Source organism: Mirounga leonina, unplaced genomic scaffold (assembly GCF_011800145.1).
Source record: "Mirounga leonina isolate KUSES-001 unplaced genomic scaffold, KU_Mleo_1.0 Mir_174, whole genome shotgun sequence".
Taxonomy (NCBI): Eukaryota; Metazoa; Chordata; class Mammalia; order Carnivora; family Phocidae; genus Mirounga; species Mirounga leonina.
Window position 1 is genome coordinate 47,608,740 of NW_023270451.1, and position 26,542 is coordinate 47,635,281.

General features: G+C 36.0%; 1 protein-coding gene and 1 pseudogene across 7 annotated transcripts in view; one reads left to right on the forward strand and one right to left on the reverse strand.

Annotated features, from left to right (window-relative positions):
* Window positions 1-26,542, forward strand: part of BBS9 (Bardet-Biedl syndrome 9) — a 453,139-nt gene that overhangs the window by 236,903 nt on the left and 189,694 nt on the right. The gene's annotated exons all lie outside the window — the stretch shown is intronic.
* LOC118021245 overlaps window positions 12,080-26,542 on the reverse strand; it is a 25,293-nt pseudogene continuing 10,830 nt past the window's right edge.

A 26,542-nucleotide genomic window follows, 5' to 3' on the forward strand; every position in this document is an offset into this window, starting at 1 on the left:
ATAATTCTTGGTGCATCTCATAATCATCACCATGATTCCCCAATTGTCCTGCTGAGCAACTGGCTTACACTTCCATTATTATGTCATTTGATGTTTTGTGAAAGAATTCTTAAACAGCTTTTTGTTCTAGTTCCAAAAGACTTGTTTCTTCCTCTTCCTGATTCTTCTTTCCATCAATGATTTACCCTTTGCATGGCTAGGGTGATATGACTCTCATTCTTACAGTATTATGTCACCAAAAGCTGTTCAAAATTATCATCTCTGGCTTGAAATAATAGTTTTTAAAATTTAAAATTTCGTGGGTAAAACCTCTGACAGTTCCACTATAATGGAGTCAGCTTTGAATGACTACATGTCTTCTTATGCTTCTATATAATATCATTAATCTGTTCCAAAATCAGTGTGGGTGGTATGAGTATTCTGTTCATTTTTTAATTGAATTTTTTATTGAGATAGTTATATATTCACTTGCAGTTATAACAAAAAATAGAGATAGATGTCATGTATCCTTTACCCATTTTCCTCCAGTTCTAACATTTTGCAAACCTACAGTATATCACAACCAAGATATTTGCATTGATAAAATCCATGGATTTTATTCAGAATTTCATAATTTTACTTGTGCTAGTTTGTGGGTATGTGTATTTTAAGTTCTATACAATTTTAGCATATGTGTAGGTTCATGTACCCACCACCACATTCAAGATATTGAACAGGTCCATCACCACAAAACTCCCTCATGTTGCCTTTTGTTGCCACCCCCTACCCCCACTGCCCTCCTCTACTATATTCTGTTGATTTTGAATGGACAAATCATATTTTTTTTTTTCAGTTATCTGAAAAAGAAGAATAGCTTACCATGTAGACATCAATAAATGTATTGATGATACAGTTATTTCTTGAAATATTCATGGTTATGGGAAAATGAGAAGCAATTTGAGGGACAGTCTGTAGAAGCAGTAGGGTATTAGAAAGAACATGGGGCTTGGAGTTCAAAGACCCCAGTTCTGTCATTTATTAGCTGTGTAGCTTTTGGCAGTTCCCTGACCCTCTCAGAGCTTCACTTTCTTTCCATTAAATGGGATAAACTCTATGTTGTTACAAAGATTCTATTCGCTGATGTATGTGGAAATGCTTGGTAAATTGTTTTACAAATCTAGATGGCCAGTTTCCTTTGTGCTGGAGCAATTATGACTCCTCTGTCAGTGGGCACTAATGATGCTCTTTCTCTTCCACACTTCTTTCTTTCTTAAGTATACTTTTTGTTTTGGTTTGTTCTTCATTTCCTTTCTTTTTTTCCTCGCCTTCCTTCATTGAAGTCTCTTTGATGACTTAATCTATCTCATTCTTAGGCCATACCTGCTGTGCTTGGGGTAAAGATATGCTGACTCTTGTCTTTAATGATACCTTATATTTTTTGTGGACACAGTGGCAGAGGGTGTTTAAAGGAATTTGGTGAGGATGTTTGATTTAATGTGTTCTGTATTTTCTACATAGCAAGACTTCCTTAGTCTTTTATATGTTTAAAGGGTTGGGGGTTTTTGTTTTTGTTTTTTGTTTTGTGGGTTTTTTTTGCTTAGCTTCAGTGTTGGGTTTTTCCATGATTTATAGTATTACAGTCCAGATGATCAAAATCATGGGTTTTAGCTCAAATCCATATTTTTAAGTCTCCATGCATTTTATTTATTTATTTATTTCTATTTTTATTATTATTATTTTTTTAAGATTTTATTTATTTATTTGAGACAGAGAGAATGAGAAACGGAGAGCATGAGAGGGAGGAGGGTCAGAGGGAGAAGCAGACTCCCTGCTGAGCAGGGAGCCCGATGCGGGACTTGATCCTGGGACTCGAGGATCATGACCTGAGCCGAAGGCAGTCGCTTAACCAACTGAGCCACCCAGGTGCCCTCTCCATGCATTTTAGATTAAAAGAGAATGAATAAGCTTTTGAAAGATATGAATATTATAAGGAACTTGACTTACTTTTAATATAATTATTCAATTTTATTATATATTCATATTAAATTATAGTGAGATAATGATTGTTCTCTATTTTAACTCTCTTTAGTTAACTTTTAATGACATAGTTAATTCATGAATATAATTTCCCAAAGAAAATGTTAAGATTATACACAGTGCTAAGTTCTCTATCATGGCCCTTGATCTCTCCTCAAAAATGTAATCACTTTTATATTTTTGTGTCTTTCCAGACTTTTTTTTTTTTGCATTCAGAAATGAAGTATTGTTTTGTGAGGCTAAAATAATCCATAAATAGTATTGTACTATATGTATCGGTATACTTTTTTCTTTTTCTTCTAACAGTATGTACTGGAGCTCTTGCCATATTAATGTATAGATCTACCTCTCTGTGTGTTATGTAGTATATAGATATTCTGTATTATGGACAAACTACAGTTTATTAAAGAACAGATCTCAATAGTAGTTTCAGTGTTGAGTCAACAGTGAGAAAAATCCCTTTTAGACAGCTCTACTGTGACCAAACAGGCATATGACATACTTCACTATCACATACTTTCTGTATCTAGTATAAATTTTTCTTATCTTTATACTTTGCCTGGGTAGGGGGCATGATTTAATTGGCAGATTAGCCAAATGCACGAAATAATGAGCAATGCTAGAGTGTAATCTTACTTTCCATGGCGTGACTGTCAGTAGATCTTTAAAGTGTTTTCCTAATAGAGCAGTTTAAAATTAGATCTGTTACCTGTGTAAAATCCTTGTTTTCTCATGTGTAGGGAGCATTTAATTTTTTTTGTTAGTCCTTCTGTGAATCTTAGTGCTACTTTAGTTCAACCAGGAACAGTAAGAGAAGCACTTTGAGCTGTCCAGTGAAAGATTTACATTTTATTGCACTTATCTGGAGGATGTTACATTGTTAGCATTTAATGAACAGTGATAATTGGCTTATGGGAAAATAGAAGCAGAAGCCAGTATCCTTCTAAAACTAGTGTGTAAACTCTGAAGGCAAGAACTATTTTTTTTTGGCCTATTTATCGCTATATTCTTAGGATCACATTTCTTGCCACATTATAGGTGCTTAATAAATATTTGCTTTATGAATGAATTCTTTATTGCCACTAATATAATTTATTGAAACTATGTTTTTGATAAGGGCAGCACTACAAAGAACAGATTGGTAGAGAATTCTTTTGAGTTCAGGCTCATGAATCACTGGGATGGTTTGTTTTAAAATCCCCAAAAGCCACTAAAGGAAACTCTCTTCTGTCTTCCTAAATAATTTAGTTGGAGGACTCAGGTAAACTGTCATAGCTAGGAAAGTTTTACAGCTGCAAATTCTTGACTAAGAAAATCTTTTCTATTCTTTTTTTTTTTTTTTTATGAATATGTGAATGCCAATGTAAATTTGAAATAATCATCTGTTGAAATACCTCTGTACAGGTAGAACATTGTTGAGGTTGAATCCCATCATGTTCTGAGTGGCATAAGAATTAATTGGGTTCTTTCAATATTAATGTATGTCCAGAAGCATGAAAAGTTTAATTCTCTTCATTTCTTATTTACATAATTGTTGAGTTCTTCCTCTAGGAAGACAATTTCTTTCATGTCTTTGAGCAGCTAGGATAGGATATAGAAATGTACAACTGGAGGAAGTTTGGGGGTCTTACACATATTAGGTGGTCTAGGAACTGTTATGGGTTCTAATAAAGTCCGTAGGACAAACTGAAGTGAAGACCAAGGTCCTTCATATACAAATGATTAAGCATTGCTGACTTGGCTGTAATGTGAATTAGTTTGTATAGTATACTCATTCATGTAAACAGTTTATCAGGTACAGAAGTAGGTAAGGCCAGGGCAAGCCGTATAAGATCTGTGCCCTTGGTGTTTAGCAGAAACTGCAGATACCACTAGCTTACATAGTGAGCCCATGAAGGAGGCCTCTGATCTTTGAATGACTTGGGGTTTAGGTACCTTTGATTCTGGTCCACAAGAGCCTGCTAGAGAAAGCCACTGCTTCTAAGGTTGCAGTAAGACATCCATCATGGTTTCCTTTAAATACATGTTAATAAGTACTTTAGGGTTTAAAGTGGCATATCTGATGTGTCCTAGTAAAATGGTTAAGAACTCTATGTCTAGAGTTAGCTTGCTTATGTTCTAGTCTTGCTTCTGTGACCTTGGGCAAATTACTTAAACAGACAAAGAGAAAACAAAACCCATCCTAAGCATCAGTTTTCCCACCTGTAGAATGCTTCCTCTTTCATGGGGTTGTTATGAGGACTGAAATCTGTAAACACATAAATTGCTTAGAATAGTGCATGGTACAGAATGAGCTCTCAACAAATGTTAACTACAACTCTGGGGGACTTTTCTTCATTTTTATTTGACTAATAAGTTATGCCATCTCAAAACGATGCTGTTCATTTTTGAGACAAAAGAGGTTATAATAATTCATCATCTTTCTGAAACTCTGCTATCTGGCAACCTTGTAAATCTAGACCTCAGCCAAGAATGAGGAAGATCCTGTATCCTCAGGCGCATCCCCACACTCCTTTGTGTGTTGTTTGGTTCCAGAGAGGATCCCAAAAGGGGAGGGGCATCAGGATCATGAGGTCAAGTGGCTGTCCTTCCTGAATCCCTGATTGTTTCATCTGAATGTATCCCTAGAGGAAAAACAAAAAAAAATTACACACACACACACACACAGATGCAGGTGCGCGCACACGTGTGTGTGTGTGTACTTACACATACATACTGCTTTGCAGAAATGTTGTACCAAATGATAGTTTCACTAACAGTATATGAAAATGTCTGTTTTCTAGGTATTACTGTTTTGATCTTTACAATTTTGAACTGAAAAAAGAATTTTATTGTTGTTTTACCTTTCTTTGCTTACTAGTGACATTGAATATTTTTAAAATGTTAATTAGCCATTTGTATTCTTTCCTAGTGATTTATGTTTGTGTGTTTTCTGTTCAGTAGCCTATCAGGTAGTTCAGCTTTTTCTTGTTATTTTGTGTATATTAGGAGTGGCAATCTTTTATCATACTTTTGTCATGCATAAAAAATACATATTTAAGCGATGTAATCTTTCTTCATGTATAAAAAAAGTTTTACCAATTTGTCATTTGCCTTTTATTTTTATTCATGTTTTCTTGACATTTAAAGTTTAAAAAGTATTTCTATAGTAAAATCTATCCATCTATTTCCTTTAAGTTTCTCTGCCTAGGAAAGCCTTTCCCATACCAAGAGTACAGGAATATCAACATATAATTTATTCTAGCATTTTTATGCTATCATTCTTTGTATATACTTTTAAAATCCATCTGGAATATATTATGCAATTAAGTGGGAATCTAATCTCCCTGCCAAAAATGGTGAGCGAGTTGTCTCAGCCCCTGCTTATTACATAATCCATTTTTCTCCTGCTGAGCTAACATACTACCTGTATCATTTAATGATTTTACTGTTATAGCAAACCACCTCAAACCTTAGTGACTTAAAACAGCAATAATTCATTGTTGTTCACTTGGGCAGGTCTGTTGATCTGGGCCATGCTTGGTTGATCTCCACTGGGCTCACTCATGTGTCCCTGGTCAGCTGGTGGCTCAGTTGGAGACTGGATGGCCTGAGATGTACTTACTCACATATTTGGCAGTTGGCTCACAGTTAGATGGGATCATTGTGCCACATGTCTCTCCTGGACCAGCAGGCTGGCCTGGTTTTATTCACATGGTGACTATAGGTCCCAATGTACAACTATTCTTCAAGCCTCTGCCCTGTGTCTAATTCCCTATAGGTTTTGACCAACCCAGATCAAAGGGGTGAGGAAATAGACTCTGCCTCCTTATTGGATGAGTAGAGAATTAATTGTGGGCATTTTTGCAATATACCCTACTTTTTTTTTTTTTTGAACATAATACTAAATTAGCAAAATGTTTTAGAAGACAATTTTTTTCCCTTCCATAACCCTTAGACTTAAGTTTTCTATACTTTCGATTTTCAAACCTAAATTTTTATTGTCATTACAATATTATTTATTCATAATCACTTTTGGTCTATAAACTGTGGAGATAATTTATCTTATAATTAATTAAGTTTGTCAAGAGTTGTTAAAAGCAAACAGAGCATCTGTACTGTTTTCAGGTTAGTGAGACTGCCTGAATACTACTCACCTGTGCGCTTAGTTATGGTCAGTTGTTTTGGGGATGGAATCTGTGATTCAGTCTCCCTCTAGGGCTCCGCATTAGCCCTGTCCAGGGTGGGCTTCATGGACATGCGACCTGCTCAGTCATGCAGAATTCTGTGTTTGGTTTAAAGCCCTATGGTTGCCATCTTGAAATTCTTCATACTTTTGAACGAGAGGCCCTCTATGTTCCTTTTGCTCTGGGCCCCTCAAATACTGTAGATGGTCCTGGCCCTGTCAGGATACTAACTAATTTCTGATGAGTAGAGTAAGAAAACTGGGAGTTCAAATACAGAACAGAGTTAAAAAACAGAATGGCTTTATGACTATACCTCTAAGTTCCCCAGAGTTGGAGAAAAAGGGATGCAGTAGGCATCAGTGAGAACAACTCTGGGGGCAGCTTAAGAGTTTCTTTCTGGGAAAGGCATCTTGGTTAACTGATCATGAGTGATAAGGCTTATCTCATTTAGGAATATCATTCTGCAATTAGTTGTCTCTAGGCATGTTGTGGGTACCAGCCTCGTTTTAGACTTCCAACAGGTGGGTCACTAGCTCCAAGATGTGCCATCAATAATTATGAGATCTGGTGCACAAGGGGGTCAGCCAAACACTTTTCTCCCATTTTCAACTGCAAGTCATTTCCTATATCCTGTATTTTTGATTGGCTAGGAACCCCACAACACACATTTCCACATTAGCATTTTACTCTTACTAGCAGGCCTTTCCTACATAGTATCTACCTTCCATCATATCACATTCCATGGAGGGCATCTACCAGGCACCCCTTCCTGAGGTCAGCCTATGGCTGAAGCAAGGAGAGGGGACTGGGGCTATCACTCTAGGAAAAGCATCTTGTGATACATCCTCCAGTGAATGAGGATTTTCCAGTTGCCCACTACAATTTCAGTAATTTAGTCTAGAATTTGGAAAAAAAAAAGTATTCCTTTTTGAAAAGAGCTTTCAACTTTACTTCTGGCTTTAAAGGCATAATGTTGAAAGAAAGTAACCATGTCAAGAATTTATTTTTGTCAGCGGTTAGAAACCTAGATTTCCTCATTTGTACAATTGGAATCCTGCCTTGTCAATCTGAATATATTTTTGGAGGACCTAAGAAAGGAAGTAAGGGAAGAGAAGGGAAATTCATGTTTATTGAGCATCTGTTGAGTCTGAGATAAATTTCATTTATTACTTCAGTTAATAATCACAATCATCTTGTGAAGATGGCATTATTGTTCCCAATAATGGATCCCAAGTTATGGATGAAGAGCTTGAGACTCCAAGCAGGGTTAAGCAACTTGCTCAGTGTTACACAGATATTAAGCCATCTATTCCAAAGTCTGTGCTTTAGTATGTCATGTGCCATATTTAATCATTTCCATGTGGAATGTAGACATCCTAGGTTTTCTTTAGTGAAACTATAGTCAGGTTAAAGAAAAAGGAGATTCATGGAAACTATTTGTACATACTATGTTGTATATATATATATATTCATGATCATCCAATATTCGTTGGGTATACACATATCAGAAAGGTAGCAAAATCTGAAGAGTTCCCCAAAGTATATATTACATCTGAAACTTGACTATCAGAGGAAGAGGTAACGTTGTTAATTTGTTCACTTATACCGAATTCAGTTTCTTTGCTATCAAATTCTAATGCTTATTGCATTTGGCAGAAAAGCTTTGGAAAATAAGTTCTCTTTCATGTTATAAAAATTTTATGTACATTTGTTGTCAAAGCAAGACTGATTGGCTGAATTGAAACTGGGGACATTTAGACTTACCCTACGGTTTGGCTTGTGTTTTGATGCTTTTATGTGTACTGAGTTTTTTTTTTTTTTCCCCCTTCCCACTTGAACACTAACCCTCTGTTGTAGCAGAGGAAAAATGTTTACTAATCTAAAAGTTTGTGTCAGATGACATATGTGTGATGTAATGACTGATAGTCGTTAGTGTTCTAGAAAGGCACTTGGCTGATTTTTCTCTTCTGCAAAACAGAGGTTGTATTAGGCGTAATTTTGAACAGAGATCCTGTGGTTTGGAGTTTGCTATTTGTTACTTTTTCTGTACTTAAAACTTCCTTCCACTTTGTTTATTTGTATGGTATTGATGTATAAAAATCATTTTAAGTCACGCAGAAGTCTAAGAGCTTTTTGGTCCATGACTTTTTAAATGAACATGATTTTGGCTGATAACACAAAGGAATATGTGATGAAACATTCAGGCCTACTTTCCTCCTTGCCATTGGCAAGTAAAAACAATATGCTGATAGATTGAGAAGGCGGTATTAGGGATTTGGTGATGTTGCTGCATTTGTTTTTCTTCTAACTACTTACGAGCCAAGAAGAAATTCTTTCTCCTCTGAAGGAGATAGAAAAAACAGGTGAGAAAAGTGGCACAGAAATTTGCAGCCATATGTTTGGGGATGAATGCAAGTGGTAAGTTAAAAAATGGAGTTTATATGTTCTTATCCCATAATTCTACTCTTGGCTATTTATCTAAGAAAATAGTTCACAAAGGGAAAAAAATACATCCATCACGTTGATCATTTATAACATTAATCACTATAAACTAGCTTTCCATGGTTAGAAAATGATTAACTTTATTGTAGTGCTACCATTTGATATGATCTCATTTCATATCATTATTTCATTTCATCATTTAAAAAACAGAATAATATAAACATTTCAAATAATTGAAAATAGCAGTTAGTATGTAGTAAGTTTCAAATAATGAAATAGATGTATCTATAGTAGGTGAGTGTGCAAAGATGTGGAAGGAATATAAAAAAATTGAAAATGGTGCACATTTGTTTTAGATGACTTTAAATTCTTAAGCAGTTTCCTTTTATATTATAATGATCACAATTTGATAAGCATGAAAATAATTTTTCACAATATGTAAATGTACTTAACACTATTGAACTATATACTTAAAAAAGGATAATAAATCTTATGTTCTGTGTATTTTACAATTTTTAAAAATAATAACTTTTTAAAAATGGGATGTGATCACAAACTCCTGGTCTTCATTGGTATTTTCTGAAGGAAGTATTTTCTCTCTCCCCTATATACCCTGTAAACTCATTTCTCTATTCCCTGAATGTTTAGAACTTTGGATTATTGTACCATATATGAATTAGTTTATTCCTATTCACTCAAAAGGGAGCAATTAGATAACTGAATGGTATGCTTGAATTAGTATATGAATGAGGATGAGGGTTGTCTTACTCTGTCTCATTCTCACCTCACTAGTCCCTCAACGAAACTAGAGGAATATACAAAGCTCTTCTAAAATTATGTAAATTTTTCTTCCACTAGGTAAGAGTGCAATCTAGAATGTAATCTCCAAAGTGTGTTTGTTATAAGTGTACCCCTGATATATTTAGTATATGTGTGTGGCTATAAGGTCTGTTCCAACAGAAATATACTTCAAGCTGCAAGTATGAGCCACATATGTAATTTAAGTTTTCTAGTGGCCACATTTAAAAAAAAAAACAAAATGAAACAAGTGAAATTAATCTTGATAATGTGTTTTATTTAACCCTATATATGTAAAACGTCATTTCAACATGTAATCAAATCAAAATTATCAAGATATTTTGTGTTTTTTTCGTGGTAAGTCCTCAATACCTTGTTTAGTTTACATTTGCAGCACTTTTCAAGCTCTGAATAGCCATGTGTGGCTAGTGGCTACCTCAGCAGACCTTACAGTTGTAGCTACAGATAATTGTGAACTCAGAGTTTTATATTTTTTCTTGTAATGTCTCTTGTTTTTTTCTTTCTCTAATCCTTTTATTTAGTTATTGTTATTTTTTAAATATATTTTTAAAAAGATTTATTTATTTATTATTTATATATATAGAGAGAATCTCAAGTACACTACCGGCTGAGCTTGGGACTAGATCTCAGGACCCTGAGATCATGACCTAAGTGGAAAACAAGAGTTAGATGCTTAATCCACTGAGCCACCCACGGCCCCTATTTTTTATTTTTTAAAGATTTATTTATTTATTTGAAAGAGAGAGAGAGGGAGAGAGAGAGAGAGATCATGCTAGCAGGGGGAGGGGCAGAGGGAAAGAATCTCAGACTCCCCACTCAGTGCAGAGCCTATGCTGGGCTCCATCTCCTGACCCTGAGATCATGACCTGAGGTGAAATCAAGAGCGGAGCACAACCGCTCAACCAACTGAGCCCACCAGCCACCCCTCCTTAATACCTTTAAATTATAGCTCTTGATAAGACAATCATTGATGCAATGATTTTCACTCACTGGTTGTGAATAGCAGGCGGTGGGAAGCACTCTTAGATGATTGGGGGACTACCAGGAAACTTTGCTCACATAAACCATGCCTTCAGGTATTGTTACAAAAAAAAAGAAAAATAAAAGCATCAAATTTTGTGTCAACAGACTTGGGTCCTGGTTCCAGCTCTTTATGTTTCTTTGACTTTGGGTATGTCACTTGGCTTCTTCACTTTTATCTTTGGACACCTTAGAACCTGTCTGAGCAGCATCCAGCATGGTGCTTATCTTCTAGTAAAAATTTCAATAAATATTTATTGTATCTGCATAATGGTTAAGGCAATGGACTTAGAATCTTAAATTTCCATCAATTCAGAATTTCAGAAACAAATGGGCCTTTAGGGTCATTTAGTGTAAGCCTGGGGTGTGTTTTTTGGCCAGTCAACATTTATTTGGTGAACGCTAATGATAGTGATCTAAGTAACAGGGCTTTTTGAAACTGAATTAATTTTCAAACAAGATATACAAGTGCAGAGTAGTATTATGGCATTGGAGTTATGCTTCCTTCGATTTATGTATGTAACGCTAATTGACGTTAATGGGGGTTATACATAAATCAAGGGGAAAACAGACCTATTTGTATATAAAAACATTCTACTTTTAATATCCATCTGGTATGCTTTACCTCCCTGGGTCATTTTTTTTTTTTTTTATGAACCGAATGCATACTTCTTTATCTGCATGTTCTTCAATTGATAGTTGGTTTTTCTGTTTGCTAATATTAGTGTGAATACCTACTTAGATTGTACATTCAGTATTAGGATTTTATTTTGGCAAATTTTTCAACTTCAGAAATTTGATCATCTGTCTGATATAAAGTATTCTAAACCAAAAGTAATCAGGGGTACCCTTTTCTGCTAAAATTTCTTTCTATTTGTTGTTTGATCTTTTAAAAAAATTAGTCCTTTGAGATACTCAGAAACAAGATGTTTCTAATATTACAATAAAACTATTAATGAACCCATTATAAGGAAATGAAAATCTTATCTTTTTGTATTAGTGATGAGAGAAAAAATATATAAGTGGCCTCTAATTATCTGTAATTATATGAGTTTTCTTTCATTTATGTTATCTATCTTCCTGTTTAATCCTATCTAGCACAATTATTCCTTTTGTATTAGTTTTCTGTAAATGGAGTTCTGAATGGTTTGAATTGTGAATTAACAATGATCACCATCCTCATAACCCTCCTCTTTACCTTCCTTCCCTTCCCCCACTTTCTTTCTTTCTCTCGGTTAAGGAAAACAAAGCTAAAGAGATTATTTTATGATATTACTTAACAAAATAAAAAGATGTATGATCTTTAAGGGATTATCTATGAACAGCTAAGTAGTTATATAAATACTGTTATGTTTCCCTGTATATTTATATCCAGAGGGCTAATAGTGCCCTGAGTGTTGTTTGAAAGTATGAAATGTAACCAAAGATAAATTGAGGTGATATATTTTTAAAAAGGTATTTTGTGAGACTCAACTGTGTATTCAGGAACAAGGTAGTAATAGGTAAAAGTGATTTAATCTAATTAAAAGAAATGAATTTTGAACATTGGACTTTATTTTTATTTTTTATTTTTATCAAGTTCCAAAAAAGCTTAATTACATACAGAGGGGAAGAGTTCAGTCCTTCTTGGTTGCTGCTTTCCTCATGACTGTCAGGACATTGCTCATCTCCTCTCTCTTCCTCTTGGCACAGATGTGTGTCCCCACTTTTTTCTTGATGAACTTAGGGTGCACTTGTCCTTGGAGACCTTGAGCCAACCCCATGGCACACTGCTCCTATGGGGTGAAGTCGTACACCTCTCAGATCATGTCCCACACGAGCTTGGAACTTGGTGTGCTCAGTGAGGCACCAGCTGCTGCTTGCTCATGTTCTTAGTCACCTTGTGGCCCTTGTTGAGGCCCATGGCCGTAGGGTAGCGCAGAGCTATGGCTGCTGCCCCTCCATGGCTCCTGAGGCAGAAGGAACATTGGACTTAAAATGGATTTAGATGTATTGTCACTGTACTTGGGAATCATTAGTGGAATGTTTTGCAGTAAAATCAGTAAAATCAGAAAATCACTATTTTCCCTGATGGACCACCCTATATTGTTGTTTTTAAGTTTCCTTTTATATGATTTCTAAATCTCTTATAGCAGGATATTGGATTTCAGGAAAATCCAACCACCCTTCCCACCCAAATATTGATTCTTTGCCTCCCTCTACCCCATCTAGGACTGGCTTCTAGCCAGTGCTTAATTTGCATGTTTAGTTGATTTCTCAGTTGGAATGATGGGCTCAAAGGCCATATTCTTGGAGACATTTTTCCCATGGAACTGATAGATTTTCATGGGCCATCTTTCTTTTAGCCCACCTTTGTGATTCAAGGTGAAAATATGTAAGAGGATCAGCTCTTGCTAGTTGAGGCCATGGACTCAAGGAGCCCACAATTCCTGGTCTTTATGATCTAATGTGTCAGCTTCTTATCTGACACATTAGATAAGACTAATCTTCCGAATGTAATTATCTGTATTTTTTATTTGTTTTTATCCTATCCCATTCTGAGACCTTCAGGGGATCTCCTTTGTCTATCTGTTTGAGACTTCTCTCTCTGGCATTCAAAGATCTCTGAAGAATGGGACACAACTCCTTCTAATTTTAAGTCCCACTTCTGCAAAACATACATGCCAGTCAAGTTAGCCTATTTTCTTAAAAACAACAACAACAACAACAACACTTTACTGGTGTATAATTTGCATACTGCAAAATTCATCCATTGGTAATGTACCATGTAATGAATTTTAGTGTATTTATTGAGTTGTGCAAACATCACTACAATACAGTTTTAGAACATACCATTATCCTCAAAAGCTCCCTTGTGCCCATTTACACTTAATCCCCTCTTCTACCCCTAACGCCAAGAAACTACGAATCTATTTCTTGTCTAAGTTGGCCTTTTCTGGATATTTAATATAGTTAGAATTGTACAATAAGTATTCTTTTGGATCTGAGTTCTATTACCTAACATAATGTTGTTGAGGTTCATCCATATTGTAGAATGTGTCAGCAGTTTGTTCTTTTTTATTGTTGAATAGTATTCCATTGTATGAATACACTACATTTTTTTTTAAAAGATTTTATTTATTTATTTGACAGAGAGAGACAGCGAGAGAGGGAACACAAGCAGGGGGAGAGGGAGAGGGAGAAGTAGGCTTCCTGCTGAGCAGGGAGCCCGATGTGGGGCTCAATCCCAAGACCCTGGGATCCTGACCTTAGCCGAAGGCAGATGCTTAACGACTGAGCCACCCAGGCACCCCCACTACATTTTGTTTTTATCAGTTGATAGATATGTGGATTGTTTTCAGTTTTGACCAATAAATGAATAATGCTCCTGTGAACATTTATTGCATGTCTTTATGTGGACATATGTTTTGTTTTTATTGGGATTATTATTGGTAGATTATTGGGAGTAGAATTGCAGGGTTATGTGGTAAATTTATGTTTAACTTTTTATGGTATACTTTTTCCTCAGTGTTGTATCATTTTATATTCCCATCAACAGCACGTGAGGGTTTCTTCCTCTTCTTCAAGATCAGTTCTTCACTTGACCCTTTTGATTTTCCACTATTTTCTGGAATAATAACTTATTCATCATTTATTCTGGCTGTTATATTTTTGATCTCTCCCTCTCTGTTCCTTCCCTATAGCCTATAAACATGCTGAAGTTTATCCTGTCACAGACCTGCCTCTTGCAACTTTTCTTTGTATTTCTCTTCTACATGTAATCCATTCTTTCTTTTCTCCCTCTGCACATTTGTCTCATCGGAAACTATCTACTTTTATTTTCTCTATTCTCTCATTTTCCATTTCATTTATCTGTCCACTTTTTTTACTGTGTTAAAAAACCCCATATATGGACTCTATTAACAAATTTTTAAGCTTACAGTATAGTTTTATTGACAGTATGCACATTGTTATATAGCATATCTCTAGAACTTTTTCTTTTTCTTTTTTTTCTCTAGAACTTTTTCATTTTGCATGACTGAAACTCTTTACCCACTGCATAGGACCTCTCCTTTCCCACCCCACCCTGCTTCTACTCTTGGCAACTACCATTCTACTTTCTGCTTCTATGAGTTTGATTACTTTAGATGTCTCATATAAGTGAAATCATGAAGTACTGTTCTTCTGTGATTGGTTTACTTCACTTAGCATAATGTTCTCAAAGTTCATCCTTGTTGTCACAAATGGAAGAATTTCCTTCTTTTTTATGGCTGAATAATATTACATTGTATATACATATACCACAGTTTTTTAATCCATGTATCTCTTCACAGACATTTAGATTGTTTTCATATCTTGGCTACGGTGAATAATGCTGCAATGAAAATGGGAGTGCAGAAATCTCTTTGAAATAATGATTTCCGGTTTTTTGGATAAATACTCAGAAGTGGGACTGCTGGATCATATTGTAGTTTTATTTTAAATCTTTTGAGGAACCTCCATACTGTTTTCCATAGTGGCTGTACCATTTTTTCATCCAATGAATAGTGTACAAGTATTCCAATTTCTCTACATCCTTGCCAACATTAATTTTTTTCTCTTTTGATAATGGCCCTCCTAATAGATGTTTATGATCAGATTGTAGGAGTTCTTATATATTTTGTATAATATGTGAATTTTTTTTCCATCCCGTAGGTTGCCTTTCACTCTGTTGATTATTTTCTTTGGTGTGCAGAAGCTTTTTCGTTTGATGTAGTCCCACTTGTCTATTTTTGCTTTCGTTACGTGTGCTATTGGTGTCATATCCAGGAATCCATAGCCAAGTCCAGTGTTATGAGAGAGAATACACTGACTCTGTAGATCACTTTGGATGACGTGGTTTTGCCCTGCCGCTGTTGCCTCTGACCTTCTGATTGCCAAATCCATTAAATATTTTTTTGGTTATAATATCACACAGTCTTTCTACCATGCTTTTTTTTTTTTTTTTTAAAGATTTATTTATTTATTTTAGAGGGAGAGCGAGAGTGCTTGTGTGAGTGGGGGGAGGGGCAGAGGGAGAGGGAAAGAGAGAATCCCAAGTAGACTCCCTGCTGAGTGTGGAGCCCCACCTGGGGCTTGATCTCAGGCATATTCTCCTGAGATCATGACCTGAGCTGAAATCACCAGTCAGGTGCTCAACCGAGTGAGCCACCCAGGCGCCCCTCTACCATGTTTAACTTTGTCAGCCTATCTTACTTTTTTGAAAGCTTCCCAGGCTATCTTAATGTATAGCCATTCTTATAACTGGTTTTTCTTTGCTGTCTTCATAGGCTACTTTTCCTTCTCCTACCTTAAATGTTGATGTGTACCATCTGACCTGCTGTTCTTCTCTCTTGACGTGCTCTGTCCAGATGATTTCCATATGATTCATATATTCCCTTGTGGGACATTTTGGTGTTTACTCATGTTTAAAATCCTGTGTTAGGCTCTGTGAGGGGATAGGCGATAAAAATTAACCAGAGATAGTCTCTACCTATTTCCATATTCAATGAATATATATTTCAACTAGGATATCCCACCTCCTCATACAAAAAACCATGTTCATAACCCATTTATTTGATTGCACATACCACTGATAGGTCATGACTCATTGGGAAGCATTGAGGATAGAGCAGAAAACAGGTCTGAAGCCTGAGTCTGGTGGTCCTCCACATATAAAGCCCATTAAGTGTTCCTCATCCCTGTAGCGAATGGTCTAGACAAAAATACTATTTAAAATTCTTTTACCTACCTTAAAATAAAATATAATCTGACTTCTTTCTTTCTGTTGGATTTTGGGGTACTATTTTCTGTTTCTTTCTTTTCCTGATTTGTAATAGCCATGCTGATTCCTAATTTACTGGTTCTAGAGGTTTAGCAAAGAGGTTACTAGGTTTGTTTGATATATGTATTACGAAGAGTGAGTGCTAAGCAGAGGCCTAAACTTGTTGGTGCTTTATGTGTATTTGTTTTAGGACATGGGTTTTACTTGTGAATCTATTTTGGGAGTTCAGGCATATTCTCCTCTTACTATCTCCACTAATCCCTCATAATTCTTTTTTTTTTTTAAAGATTTTGCTTAAATAATCTCTATATCCAACACGGGGCTCAAACTTACAACCTCGAGATCAAGAGTCACATGCTCTACCAACTGAGCCAGCCAGGCTCTCTCACAGTTCTTATTATTGTTTTGGATGGATGACATTACCAAGGTCTAGATAGCTGATATTTTACTGAATGTACATACTTGCACACACATCTGCATACAGACACACATTCTTGTAGTTTGTTACAAAGTTTTCACTCTTAGAAAATAAACTGAAAGCAATTTCCTAAGTTAGACCTGGTGTGATACTTCACTACTGCCATAATGATAGTCTTTGCTGGTTCTTAATAAATAAACATTGCTTGCTGTAAAGTTCTAGTCAGAAAAAATTGTGTTCTTTGGTAACATAGCATTAATATAAAATTTGACATTTCGTGTAGTCGACAAAAGATGAAATACATTATATCACTCTAGAGCCACAGGTATATATTCTATGCTAACCAAGTTTCCCACTCTTGAGAATTTCTTCTTCCATTTATGAAGAGTTTCTACTGATTGATAATGAACTGAATCTTTTCTCCTTGAAGCTATTCTTACTTCAGAAATTTCCCTTGAAGTAAGGGAGCCAGGTACATAAATAATCTGGCTCAGAATATCTGAATTGCTTTTAAGCTTCAGGCAAGCTAAAGGCAATATTTGATGTTGAAGCTATGTTTTGTTTGTCTGTTTGTAATTTTTGAGTAGAGTGAAGTGGTACAGAGAGTGCTTTTGACATTTGTACCATTTAGGTAGTTCAAAACATCTCATATTTAAAAGAAGACTTGTGTTGGCACATTTTTAATTTAGAAAAGAAGATAAAATTATATAGGAGGTTAAATTTGGGTTGTGCATATATAGAAGTGAACCACAGAAGAGTTTAAAATCCGCCCCCCCCCCTTTTTTGCCTTATATACCTCAAGTATAATGCAGGCCCTATGTATACATAAGGGAATAATTAAATACAGAAGTGGAGTCTACTTGTTAGCCAAAAAGGATGCCTGGAACATGTGGATAAGCTTGGATATTTGTCTAATGTTAATTGGAATATTGGTTTTCAGTTGAAGATGCCGAATCTACAGAAAAGTAATTGGATTTAGCTTCCTATTTAGCAAACTACTTCAAATCCCTGAAGTATCCCACATCCGAAACTAATTTTTCTCGATTGTATCAAGTTTAGTCATGAACAGAACAAGGGTTGACATAGTTTTTTAATATTTAAGATATTTCTTGACAAGGTTTCAACACTGTTGCTTGTCCACAAACCTTGTTAGGTTCCTTAACGAGAGATGAAATCTTAGGTTCTATGGAACCGGTTTTACAACTTTGCAAAACTGTCTTCTTGAAATAAGTCAATTTATTCTTTTTTCCTATACGTTTAAATTTAAACTTGTATTTTGATCAGATTTCAAGAAACAACACAAAAATGGAATATTTCTTACTGCTTTTCATATAAACTTATATGTGTGCTTAATATAACTCCTTTAGATTCAGCCTAGGAAATGTATTTTGTGGTGATTCTTAAGTCTTAAAAGTGTTCTCCAGACTACAAATGTTTAATGTGGCGTGTCAAAATATTTGGAAATAGTTAAAAAAAAAACTTAAGAAAGAATAGGATATTTGATCATTGAAATTCAGGGATTAAAAGATTCCATTTAGTAGTTTACTCGCTCAAATATTTATTGAGCAACTACTATGTATGAGTTTCTTTGTGATTGGAAGAGGTATATAAAGGTGTTTATGATATGGTTGCTAACCTCAAGGAGCATGACCTTCTTATAGTGATGATAATTTAGAGGTAGACAAACATTACCTTTTAGTCTAGTCTTTTGCCATTAAAGATGATAAATATTCAAAAAGATACAGCGTTGCTATGAGATATGAGCAGATGCATCATATATAATTTTTAAATTAAAATGTATTATCAGATGAAAATCATTTTAGTTGATATTAACAATGACTAATAGGAGCTATAATAACTCAACAACAGATTATTTTAGTGTAGTTTTTGTACTAGGACCCATCATGTTAGAAAAAATTTGTAGCCATGCTTCCATGTCATTTTTCTTACTTATTTAGCAGATAAGTACTGTACATTTCAGTTGAAGTGGATTTTCCATCTGTTTTTAGTCTGTTTCCAGGATAAAAGTAACTACCAGATCTAATGTTGTTCACTCTTGGGCCCCATTGCCTAGCACAGAGCCTGGTGTGGTACATAGTAGGGCTCAACATACTATTTCTTGAACTCAGTGGTCTTGCCCCAGAGGTAGTTGGCATTTCTTCAGGGAGCTTCTGAAGGCATGCCTATGTCTCTGCCAAAAATTTCCTCTGGGACCAGGATATTATTTTGCTAATGAGATATGCACTTTACAACTTACATATTTAGACCTATGTTTATCATTCCTACTCCTGGAGTTGAGCAGTCATTGCAGGTACAATGGGCAATGCTCCTAATCCTCCTTTGCTGTGATTTGAATTGTTTCAGGATTCTGTTTTGTCACTGGAATTTTTATGATCTCTTTGTACTTAAAAAGCAATTATCATCTTGGAACAAGAATAGGCTCTATCATCTTTTGGGTGTTAAGTTACAAGTGTTTGAAAGGTTTATGCTGTATGTCATTTGAGGTAAATTATTTTTTACATTCCAATTAGGTTTACAGTTCTTTTTTTTTTTTTTTTTAAAGATTTTATTTATTTATTTGACAGAGAGAGACACAGCGAGAGAGGGAACACAAGCAGGGGGAGCGGGAGAGGGAGAAGCAGGCTTCCCGCCGAGCAGGGAGCCCAATGCGGGGCTCGATCCCAGAACCCTGGGATCATGACCTGAGCTGAAGACAGATGCTTAATGACTGAGCCACCGAGGCGCCCCTACAGTTCTTTTTTAAATGTGTTTTTCATGAGCCTGAATCACAGATTCTGATGAGGTACTTCATTTTTCCAAATTTTAATTTCTAGTTTGATAGCATCTCCTTGATTTTGGCTTTTCTTCTTAAAATAAAAATTATTTTCCGTAAAGTAAATTATTTTCCATAAAGCTGATGGCTGCAATGTTTGATATAGTTTAATAGGGGCTGTTAGGAAATAATTGGATACCTAGGACCTAGAAAAAGAGTCAGTTTATTTTTTACTATGAATTAGTTCTTCTGGACTGCTCATAGTCAAGACTAGGTTATGAGCTAAATGATAGTTCCTTTAGCCTCCAAACAAGTACAGGTCCAGATACAATATGTTTCAACAGTAAAGGGATGGAGAATCAGGCATTCCTACAACTCTTCGTGCCTGAGAAATCTTACAGGCTCACCTCTACTGTCAGCCATTAAAACTTTCAGCTTTGTCAAGATGGAGAGTCCACTGGGACCGTGAATGATGATTTAGTTAGTCATTCCCTTAGTAAAACTTAGGTTGAGTTTAATTTTTTGTTTTGAATTCCTTTTTTTTTCTAAATAAAAATTTGTTTTCTTAGGATAGACTTCCATTAGAGTAATTACTAGCTCAAAGAATAGGCACATTTTTAAGGATTTAATCTAAATGACCAGGTAATTGCTAATTTTGTGAGTAGATAGTGCCACCAGCAGCATAGAATGTGCAAGGGGAGTTTTAATTTTTCCTTAACGGTATCTTCCCTAGTAGGTATGTCAGGATCACTATTTGCAGAGCACCTTAGAGGGAAACTGCAAAAGAATGTGTCTACATAGTCCTGTGCTAGAAGACTGCCCAGTCCAATTGAAGAGAGCAAAGTGTTGCATATGGAAACACATATAGAATACTGTCACAAATAGATAAAGACAGGGGCTGGCCACTGGCCCCTTGCTTACAGTGAATTAAAATCCAAACCAAACCAAACCAAACCCAACTTCTCAGAGTGGACTGAGAAGGAGGCAGCACATGAGTGCCCCTGCAGTCTTCCCTTATTTTGGGATTTAGATCAATTAGTAGGAATTTATCTGACTTCTTCAGGCCTACAAATGGCTCTGTTTGTTAGGAGAGATGGAGAGAAAAGGGAAAATGATTGAAAAGGGGCAAGCAATGATTGACTTTTGATTGGATTTTATAGTGGAATGACTTTAAATTATATCTACAAACAAAATTTTTACAAAAGTCTCTTTTAAAACAATCAGAAATAAAAAAATAAAACAATCAAATAATTTCATTTTATGTACCTTTTGAACAAAAGGTAAGATTGCATTAAATACTATCATGTGGAAAATTTGCAAAATTCAGACAAATGCAAAACACAAAAATTAAAATGAATGTAATTCCTTGTGAAATTCTTCTTTCTCTTTTTCTGTGTGTATACATGCATTATTTTAAAAATTGGGATAGTTATATAAAGGATGTGCTTATAGTCCTGTTTTTTGATTTTATCTCAAGAATAGTTTTCATGTCATTATAAATAGCATTATAACATCTTATTTAATGCTACATAGTGGCTATGTCAAAATCAGCTTACCCAGTTTTTTAGTGTTGGATAATTTGGTTGCTTTGAAGATCTTATTTCTACAAATAATGCTGCAGTAAATATCTTTGGAGGTAAAACTTGGTCCATTCATGACCATTTCCTCAGCATAGATTTCCACATGTGGAATTGTTGGACCAAGGTCCATGTGTATTTGTAAAGGCTTCTAATACATGTTTCCCCTGAGAAAGGTTGTATCAATTTACTGTCCCTCCCCCCAGGAGCACATGAGAAAGTCCACTTCTTGGCTTCTCTGTTGACGTTGGGAATTATCATTAAAAAAACAAGAACTCTGCCGGTTTTATAGATGAAAATAGTGTCCTACTAGTTGTAGTGTGTGTGTGCGTTTGTAGTGTGGTTAGGCCTTGGTCCTAATCTTTGTCAACATTTTGGATGAGCTAATTCCTCTTTCATGTCTAATGTTGGATGTGGTACTTAAAGCATAGGACCCCCATTCAGAGTCTCAGTTTCTCAGTGGTTTTATATAGTTTGTCTCTGGGCCTTGTTGTGGCATCTTCTTTTACATGTGCTTTCTGAACTCAAGGAATATGGGAAAAACTGCATTTCCTAGCTTACCAGGTTTCTTCCTGCCTTTGGCTCTTACCCATAGCACTTTATAATGGAACATTTTACAAAATATATTTTTACTTTGGATTGTGACTCTTAAGTCCATCCCCTTCTTGGATTTGCCTTAGACTTTGTCTCCTTTCCTCTCATTCCAAGAAGCCCACCACCACAGTCATTGGTTTTCCAAAATGGCAGCAGTGGAACCCTAGGGCCTCACTGGCATGCCTTGTGCCATCGAATAAAGGGTGGAAGGTACAACTGGTAGACCTCAGTTTTATTTCTTTTAGGTATTGGGCTTCACTTAGGATTTCAGTTCTTTAAACGTTCGAAAACTATTGCCCTATTTAGTAGTTTTTTCCAACTTAGAAAGGGCCTTTGAGATCCTTTGTAGTTTTGCTTAAACACTTACAAGGAAGTGGAGAGCTCTCTCCCATTTTTCTCTCTCTTTTGCCTTTAGTTACAGCAAAGGAATAAATCATTTTCATCTTCTTGATCAGAAAACAGAATTAGCTAATGCAGTTTATTAAAATGTGTATTAGTTGCCAAAATTAAAAACTAAAAGATTTTACTTTGAAAAATTTGACTCCTGGTTCCTCTTGAAAAATCAGAAGTCCTAGCTACACTGGGCCTGTATTCCCCAATGGTGTTTGTCTAGCGGCCCTCTCCATGTGAGTCCTGCCTTCTGCTTGGTAGCCTCCCTCACTGGTGGTGTCTCCCGACACTATGCCCAAGGGTCAGTTACCATTTATCAAGTGTGTGCTGCTTTCTTTTTTTTTCTTCATATTTATCACATTAAAAAGAAAGGGAAATTGTTCTTTTACCCACATTTATAAAAATTAGAAAAATAAATGATAGACTGAGAATTTATGTACATTTTAGGGTTCAAAATGCTATACAGTACCAATTCCAGGGGCCTGTTAAAAACTATTGCCTAAACACTATAGTCCTTCATTCATTCAACAAATATTGAGTACCTACTATGTGCCAAGTCACTGAGATAGTCATCAAGTCCTTAGTGGTTCATAAGACAGTCATGGTCCCCACCATTATGGAGTTGACAGTCTAGGGGACTTTTCCATGTTATTCTAAATCCATAGCTTATCAGCATCTTACAGGTATAAATGGCCATACCAAGTCACATGGAGGCAGTGGAAAAGGTAGCCAAATGTCTACCTTTAGTGAGCAAAAAAGTGACACGGCTGCCTCATTGTTCCTTTTTTCTTCCCGGTGTATAGAAAAGAGTAGGGGTGTCTGCTTCCCTGATAATCCTAGGTTTCCTACTAGGAAACTCTGTCATTTATCTACACTTAATATTTATCAGGGACACTGAAGGGGGAGGAAGTTAGGAATGGATACAAGATGTGTTAGAAATGGTTACTCTCCTCAAGTGGTTTCTAGTCTAGTTGGGCAATAAGATATGCATCCCAACAGCTGTAATAGACACAACATTTTAACAGCTTAAGTAGTTGTTAGCTCTTGAGTCTAGTCCACAGCGCCATCTTAAACTTTTATTGTGAGTAGTATACTAACCCCCCATAAGTCTCTTATTTTCTGTTAGTTTTTCATTTCAAATGTATACTGGTTCAGTTCCATTTTGGCACATAATGGGCTAAAAGAGTCTTTTGAGGACTGTTTTGTGACATTAACATAATTTATAGTATTGTCTCATTGGGGAAATTCCTTCTATGAGTTTAAATACCCTACCAATAAACACACTTTTGGAATGTTGTAATTAATTCAAGTTGGATACTTCCCATTTTTAGAATTTCATATTCCTATATTTATGGCATTGCAATTGACCTTAGTCATCTAGTTCAACCTTCTATTGGGTATAGAAACTTTCTTTTAAAGCAGTCTAAGATTGCACTAGCAACTAATTTTCATCTCCTATGCCAATTCTGAACAGTTGGTGGTGGCTGCCTAAAATGCTGACTTGAGAAGGATCCTGAAGTTTTATTCAGGCTCTAAGGCAGATGTTTCCATAACTGTTTAGCAGAGTCAGTCAAAGAGGTGGGGATTAAGAATGTTTTAGTATATGCCTGACTATAAGAAAGGAGATTTTCTGGCTGATCAGAATGGGTTTTCACTGTCAACCTTTAGAAAAGGTCTTAGTATTTTCTCTTTCTAATGGCCAATCTTCCATTCAGCCAAATTCTTTAGGAGCTTCACCAAAGGATTAAAGCACAGAAAAGACAGCATATAATGAAGATAGGTGGAAATAGTGTTTCTGCTGACCTGTGTTCACTGTTTGAGTTTGGGCACTTTCCTTTTTAGGAAACTGACCTCTTCCACTCTTTGAGTGAAGCTCAGTTGACCGAGACTATCTACGGCAGTGTGCAACTGCTAGGTTCTAGGTCCTATAGAGACAGGGACCACATCTGTCTTGTTCACTCTGTCAAGCACATTGCCTGGCCTATGGAAGGTAACCCAGAGTTTATAGAGTGAATAAATGAATGTAGTCCCTGACATCTTTGGAGGAAACTTAAGATTAGCTCTTAGTGCTCTTGAAAGTTACATGGTTTTGGTTCCTCTGGTACTTAAGCAGGTTTTGATTACAAATGTGGTCAGCAGAAGGATGATGGATGTATTTTCACCCCTAATTATGAGGAATAGGAACTGACCATGTCACTGACCTGCTCCTTTGGGAGACAGGGTGTGTGGCCGGTGTGGCACAGTGACTTGTTGAAATTCAGTTCTGAAGCTTGGGCACATACTCCATTCCTCTTTTGTCAAGCTTTGGAGCTAGGTCATGGGGGACTTTTCACAGTTGAAACCATTTTCGCTCAATTAATCGGATGAAAACAAAGGCTGGCCCCATGCCCTGTGGTTATTGCTTTACAGGCAAGAGGCACAGTTTGAATTGCAGGCTCCCTAGGTCCAGGACCAGAATGCTATGGTGGCTCTGCCCCTGTGGAGAGAGCTGGGTTTAAAAGGATCTTGTAGCCACCTTTCTGGTTGACTTGATAGGGGAGAAGGTAACCCTGCAGGAGAAACTTTTCCCAGCCTAGGGAAGTATTGAGAAGAAATTCTGAGAACATGCTAACAAAATTCCTTGAAGGTTTTTGATCTTTTCCTCTCTTTTAAAAAGAAACAACAAACAAAACATGCCAATCAGATGGCAGAATCCAGCCTTTCATGTCACAGTGTGTCCATTTACTACAGCATTTAGTAGGCCAATAATGCCTTTAGCTTGAAGTAGTTAACAAGCATACCTTGCAGTGTTACTTTTATTTTCTGCTCCCTGTAGCACTTACAAAATCCCATTATGCAATTGGGTATTATTAAATGTTAAAAAGTTAATTTGTTCTGCATTCCATTAAAATTGCACTTTTTTTTAAATGCGCATTGGTCCTTACATCTTGTTTAAAACCTATAATTTAAGCTCACACCATAGTAAAGTCTTAAGTAACCTTTTGCCCTTGCTACCTTAATTATTCTTCATCACACACATTATTTCAGGAGGATTGTGGCAATGGGCTAACTTCTTGTTAGCTAATGAAAATATCTGTCATTTAAAAAGCAAAATGTGGACTTGGAGTTTTAATTAAAATTGTACATCAATAATGAAATAAAATGTACCTTTTATTAAGGAAAATAGATTGTAGAAGTGTTACTTGCTTTCTTTTTGAAATAACCATGCTTTGGTTAAGGCCAAACAATTGATCAAACAACTGATGGAAATGGGTAGCTTATTTCTATTTAAAGATTTAAAACATTTGCTTTTTAAATATAAAAGTTTTCCAAATAGAGTCATTGTCACCTTATATCAATATGCTCAGTGATTATGATACAGTAATAAAATGCTGTGAAACTAGATCATAATGATGGTTGTGGCAAAAACATCTTTCATTATTTGATTCCATATATGTTAGACAATTTTTGGGGGATAATTTGTAGTGAATAAATAATAAATAATTTTAGGGATTGGAATTTCCCGAGACCATGCTAAATATTTTTATAGCACTTGGTGTTTTATATGGCTTACTTTTATTTGATAATCAGCACACACCAGTAAATATGACCAGGTTTAGAGAGAACATTAGTGACAATTCCAAGCTATACTCAGCAATAGAGACTGTCTGATATCTGAAGCTTTTAGGATTACCTTGGATTTGGATTTTTTTAGCCTAGAGAATTTACATCCTATGTTACATCCAAAAAAAAAAAAAAATTGAGAGGTGGGCAAAGAAAGATATGAACAGATCCCGAGAATAATGGATTTGGGGAGTTTAAGAAAGTTTTAGAAATTATGTTCAGTTATGTCATTTCACAAAAGAATTTTAAAAAGCCCTGAAGAGTCAATGACTCTTTAAAAGTATTTGAGGTGGGACAAGAACTGGAATCTCTGAGGCAGTTTGGTGGACTTGAAAGAGATTTTGGGATGAAACAGACCTGGGTTTCAACCCTGACTTCACTGTTAACCACCTTTGTGACCATGGGCAGATTATTAAAGCTCTCTGAGCCACAGTTTCCTCTGGTTTTCTGTTTTAGGGGCATTGAGTGATTTTATGAGATAATGAATTTGGAGGGCTGGTTCAGGGTTTGGCCCTTCTAACTGCTTAGTTGGTGGGGCTCCTTTACCTTTGTCAGGCCAGTGTTTTTTCCCACAACACAGGATCATCTTAACAGCAGGTCATTTATGCAAAACAAGACCCTGGTTGTTTTGGCTCTGAGGTCTAGGTTTGTTGCTGGCCCAGCACCAGACACTTGGGGGCACCAGTATACACTCGGCTTTTGACCATGCTATTGGAAGGTTTGGGCAGGGATCCGCTCTGAGGCCCGTCCACACTTCTGTCTTGCGGCCTGTGGACTCCTGAATTTCCCCACTCATTTGAGAGTGCAGCAGAGAAATCCATAGAGAGGGAGATGATGCTGTGGAGGCCGCTGCTTTTTCCCCTTTCTTTCTTCCTCTTTTCTTTCTTTCTTTCTTTCTTTCTTTCTTTCTTTCTTTCTTTCTTTCTTTCTTTCTTTCTTTCT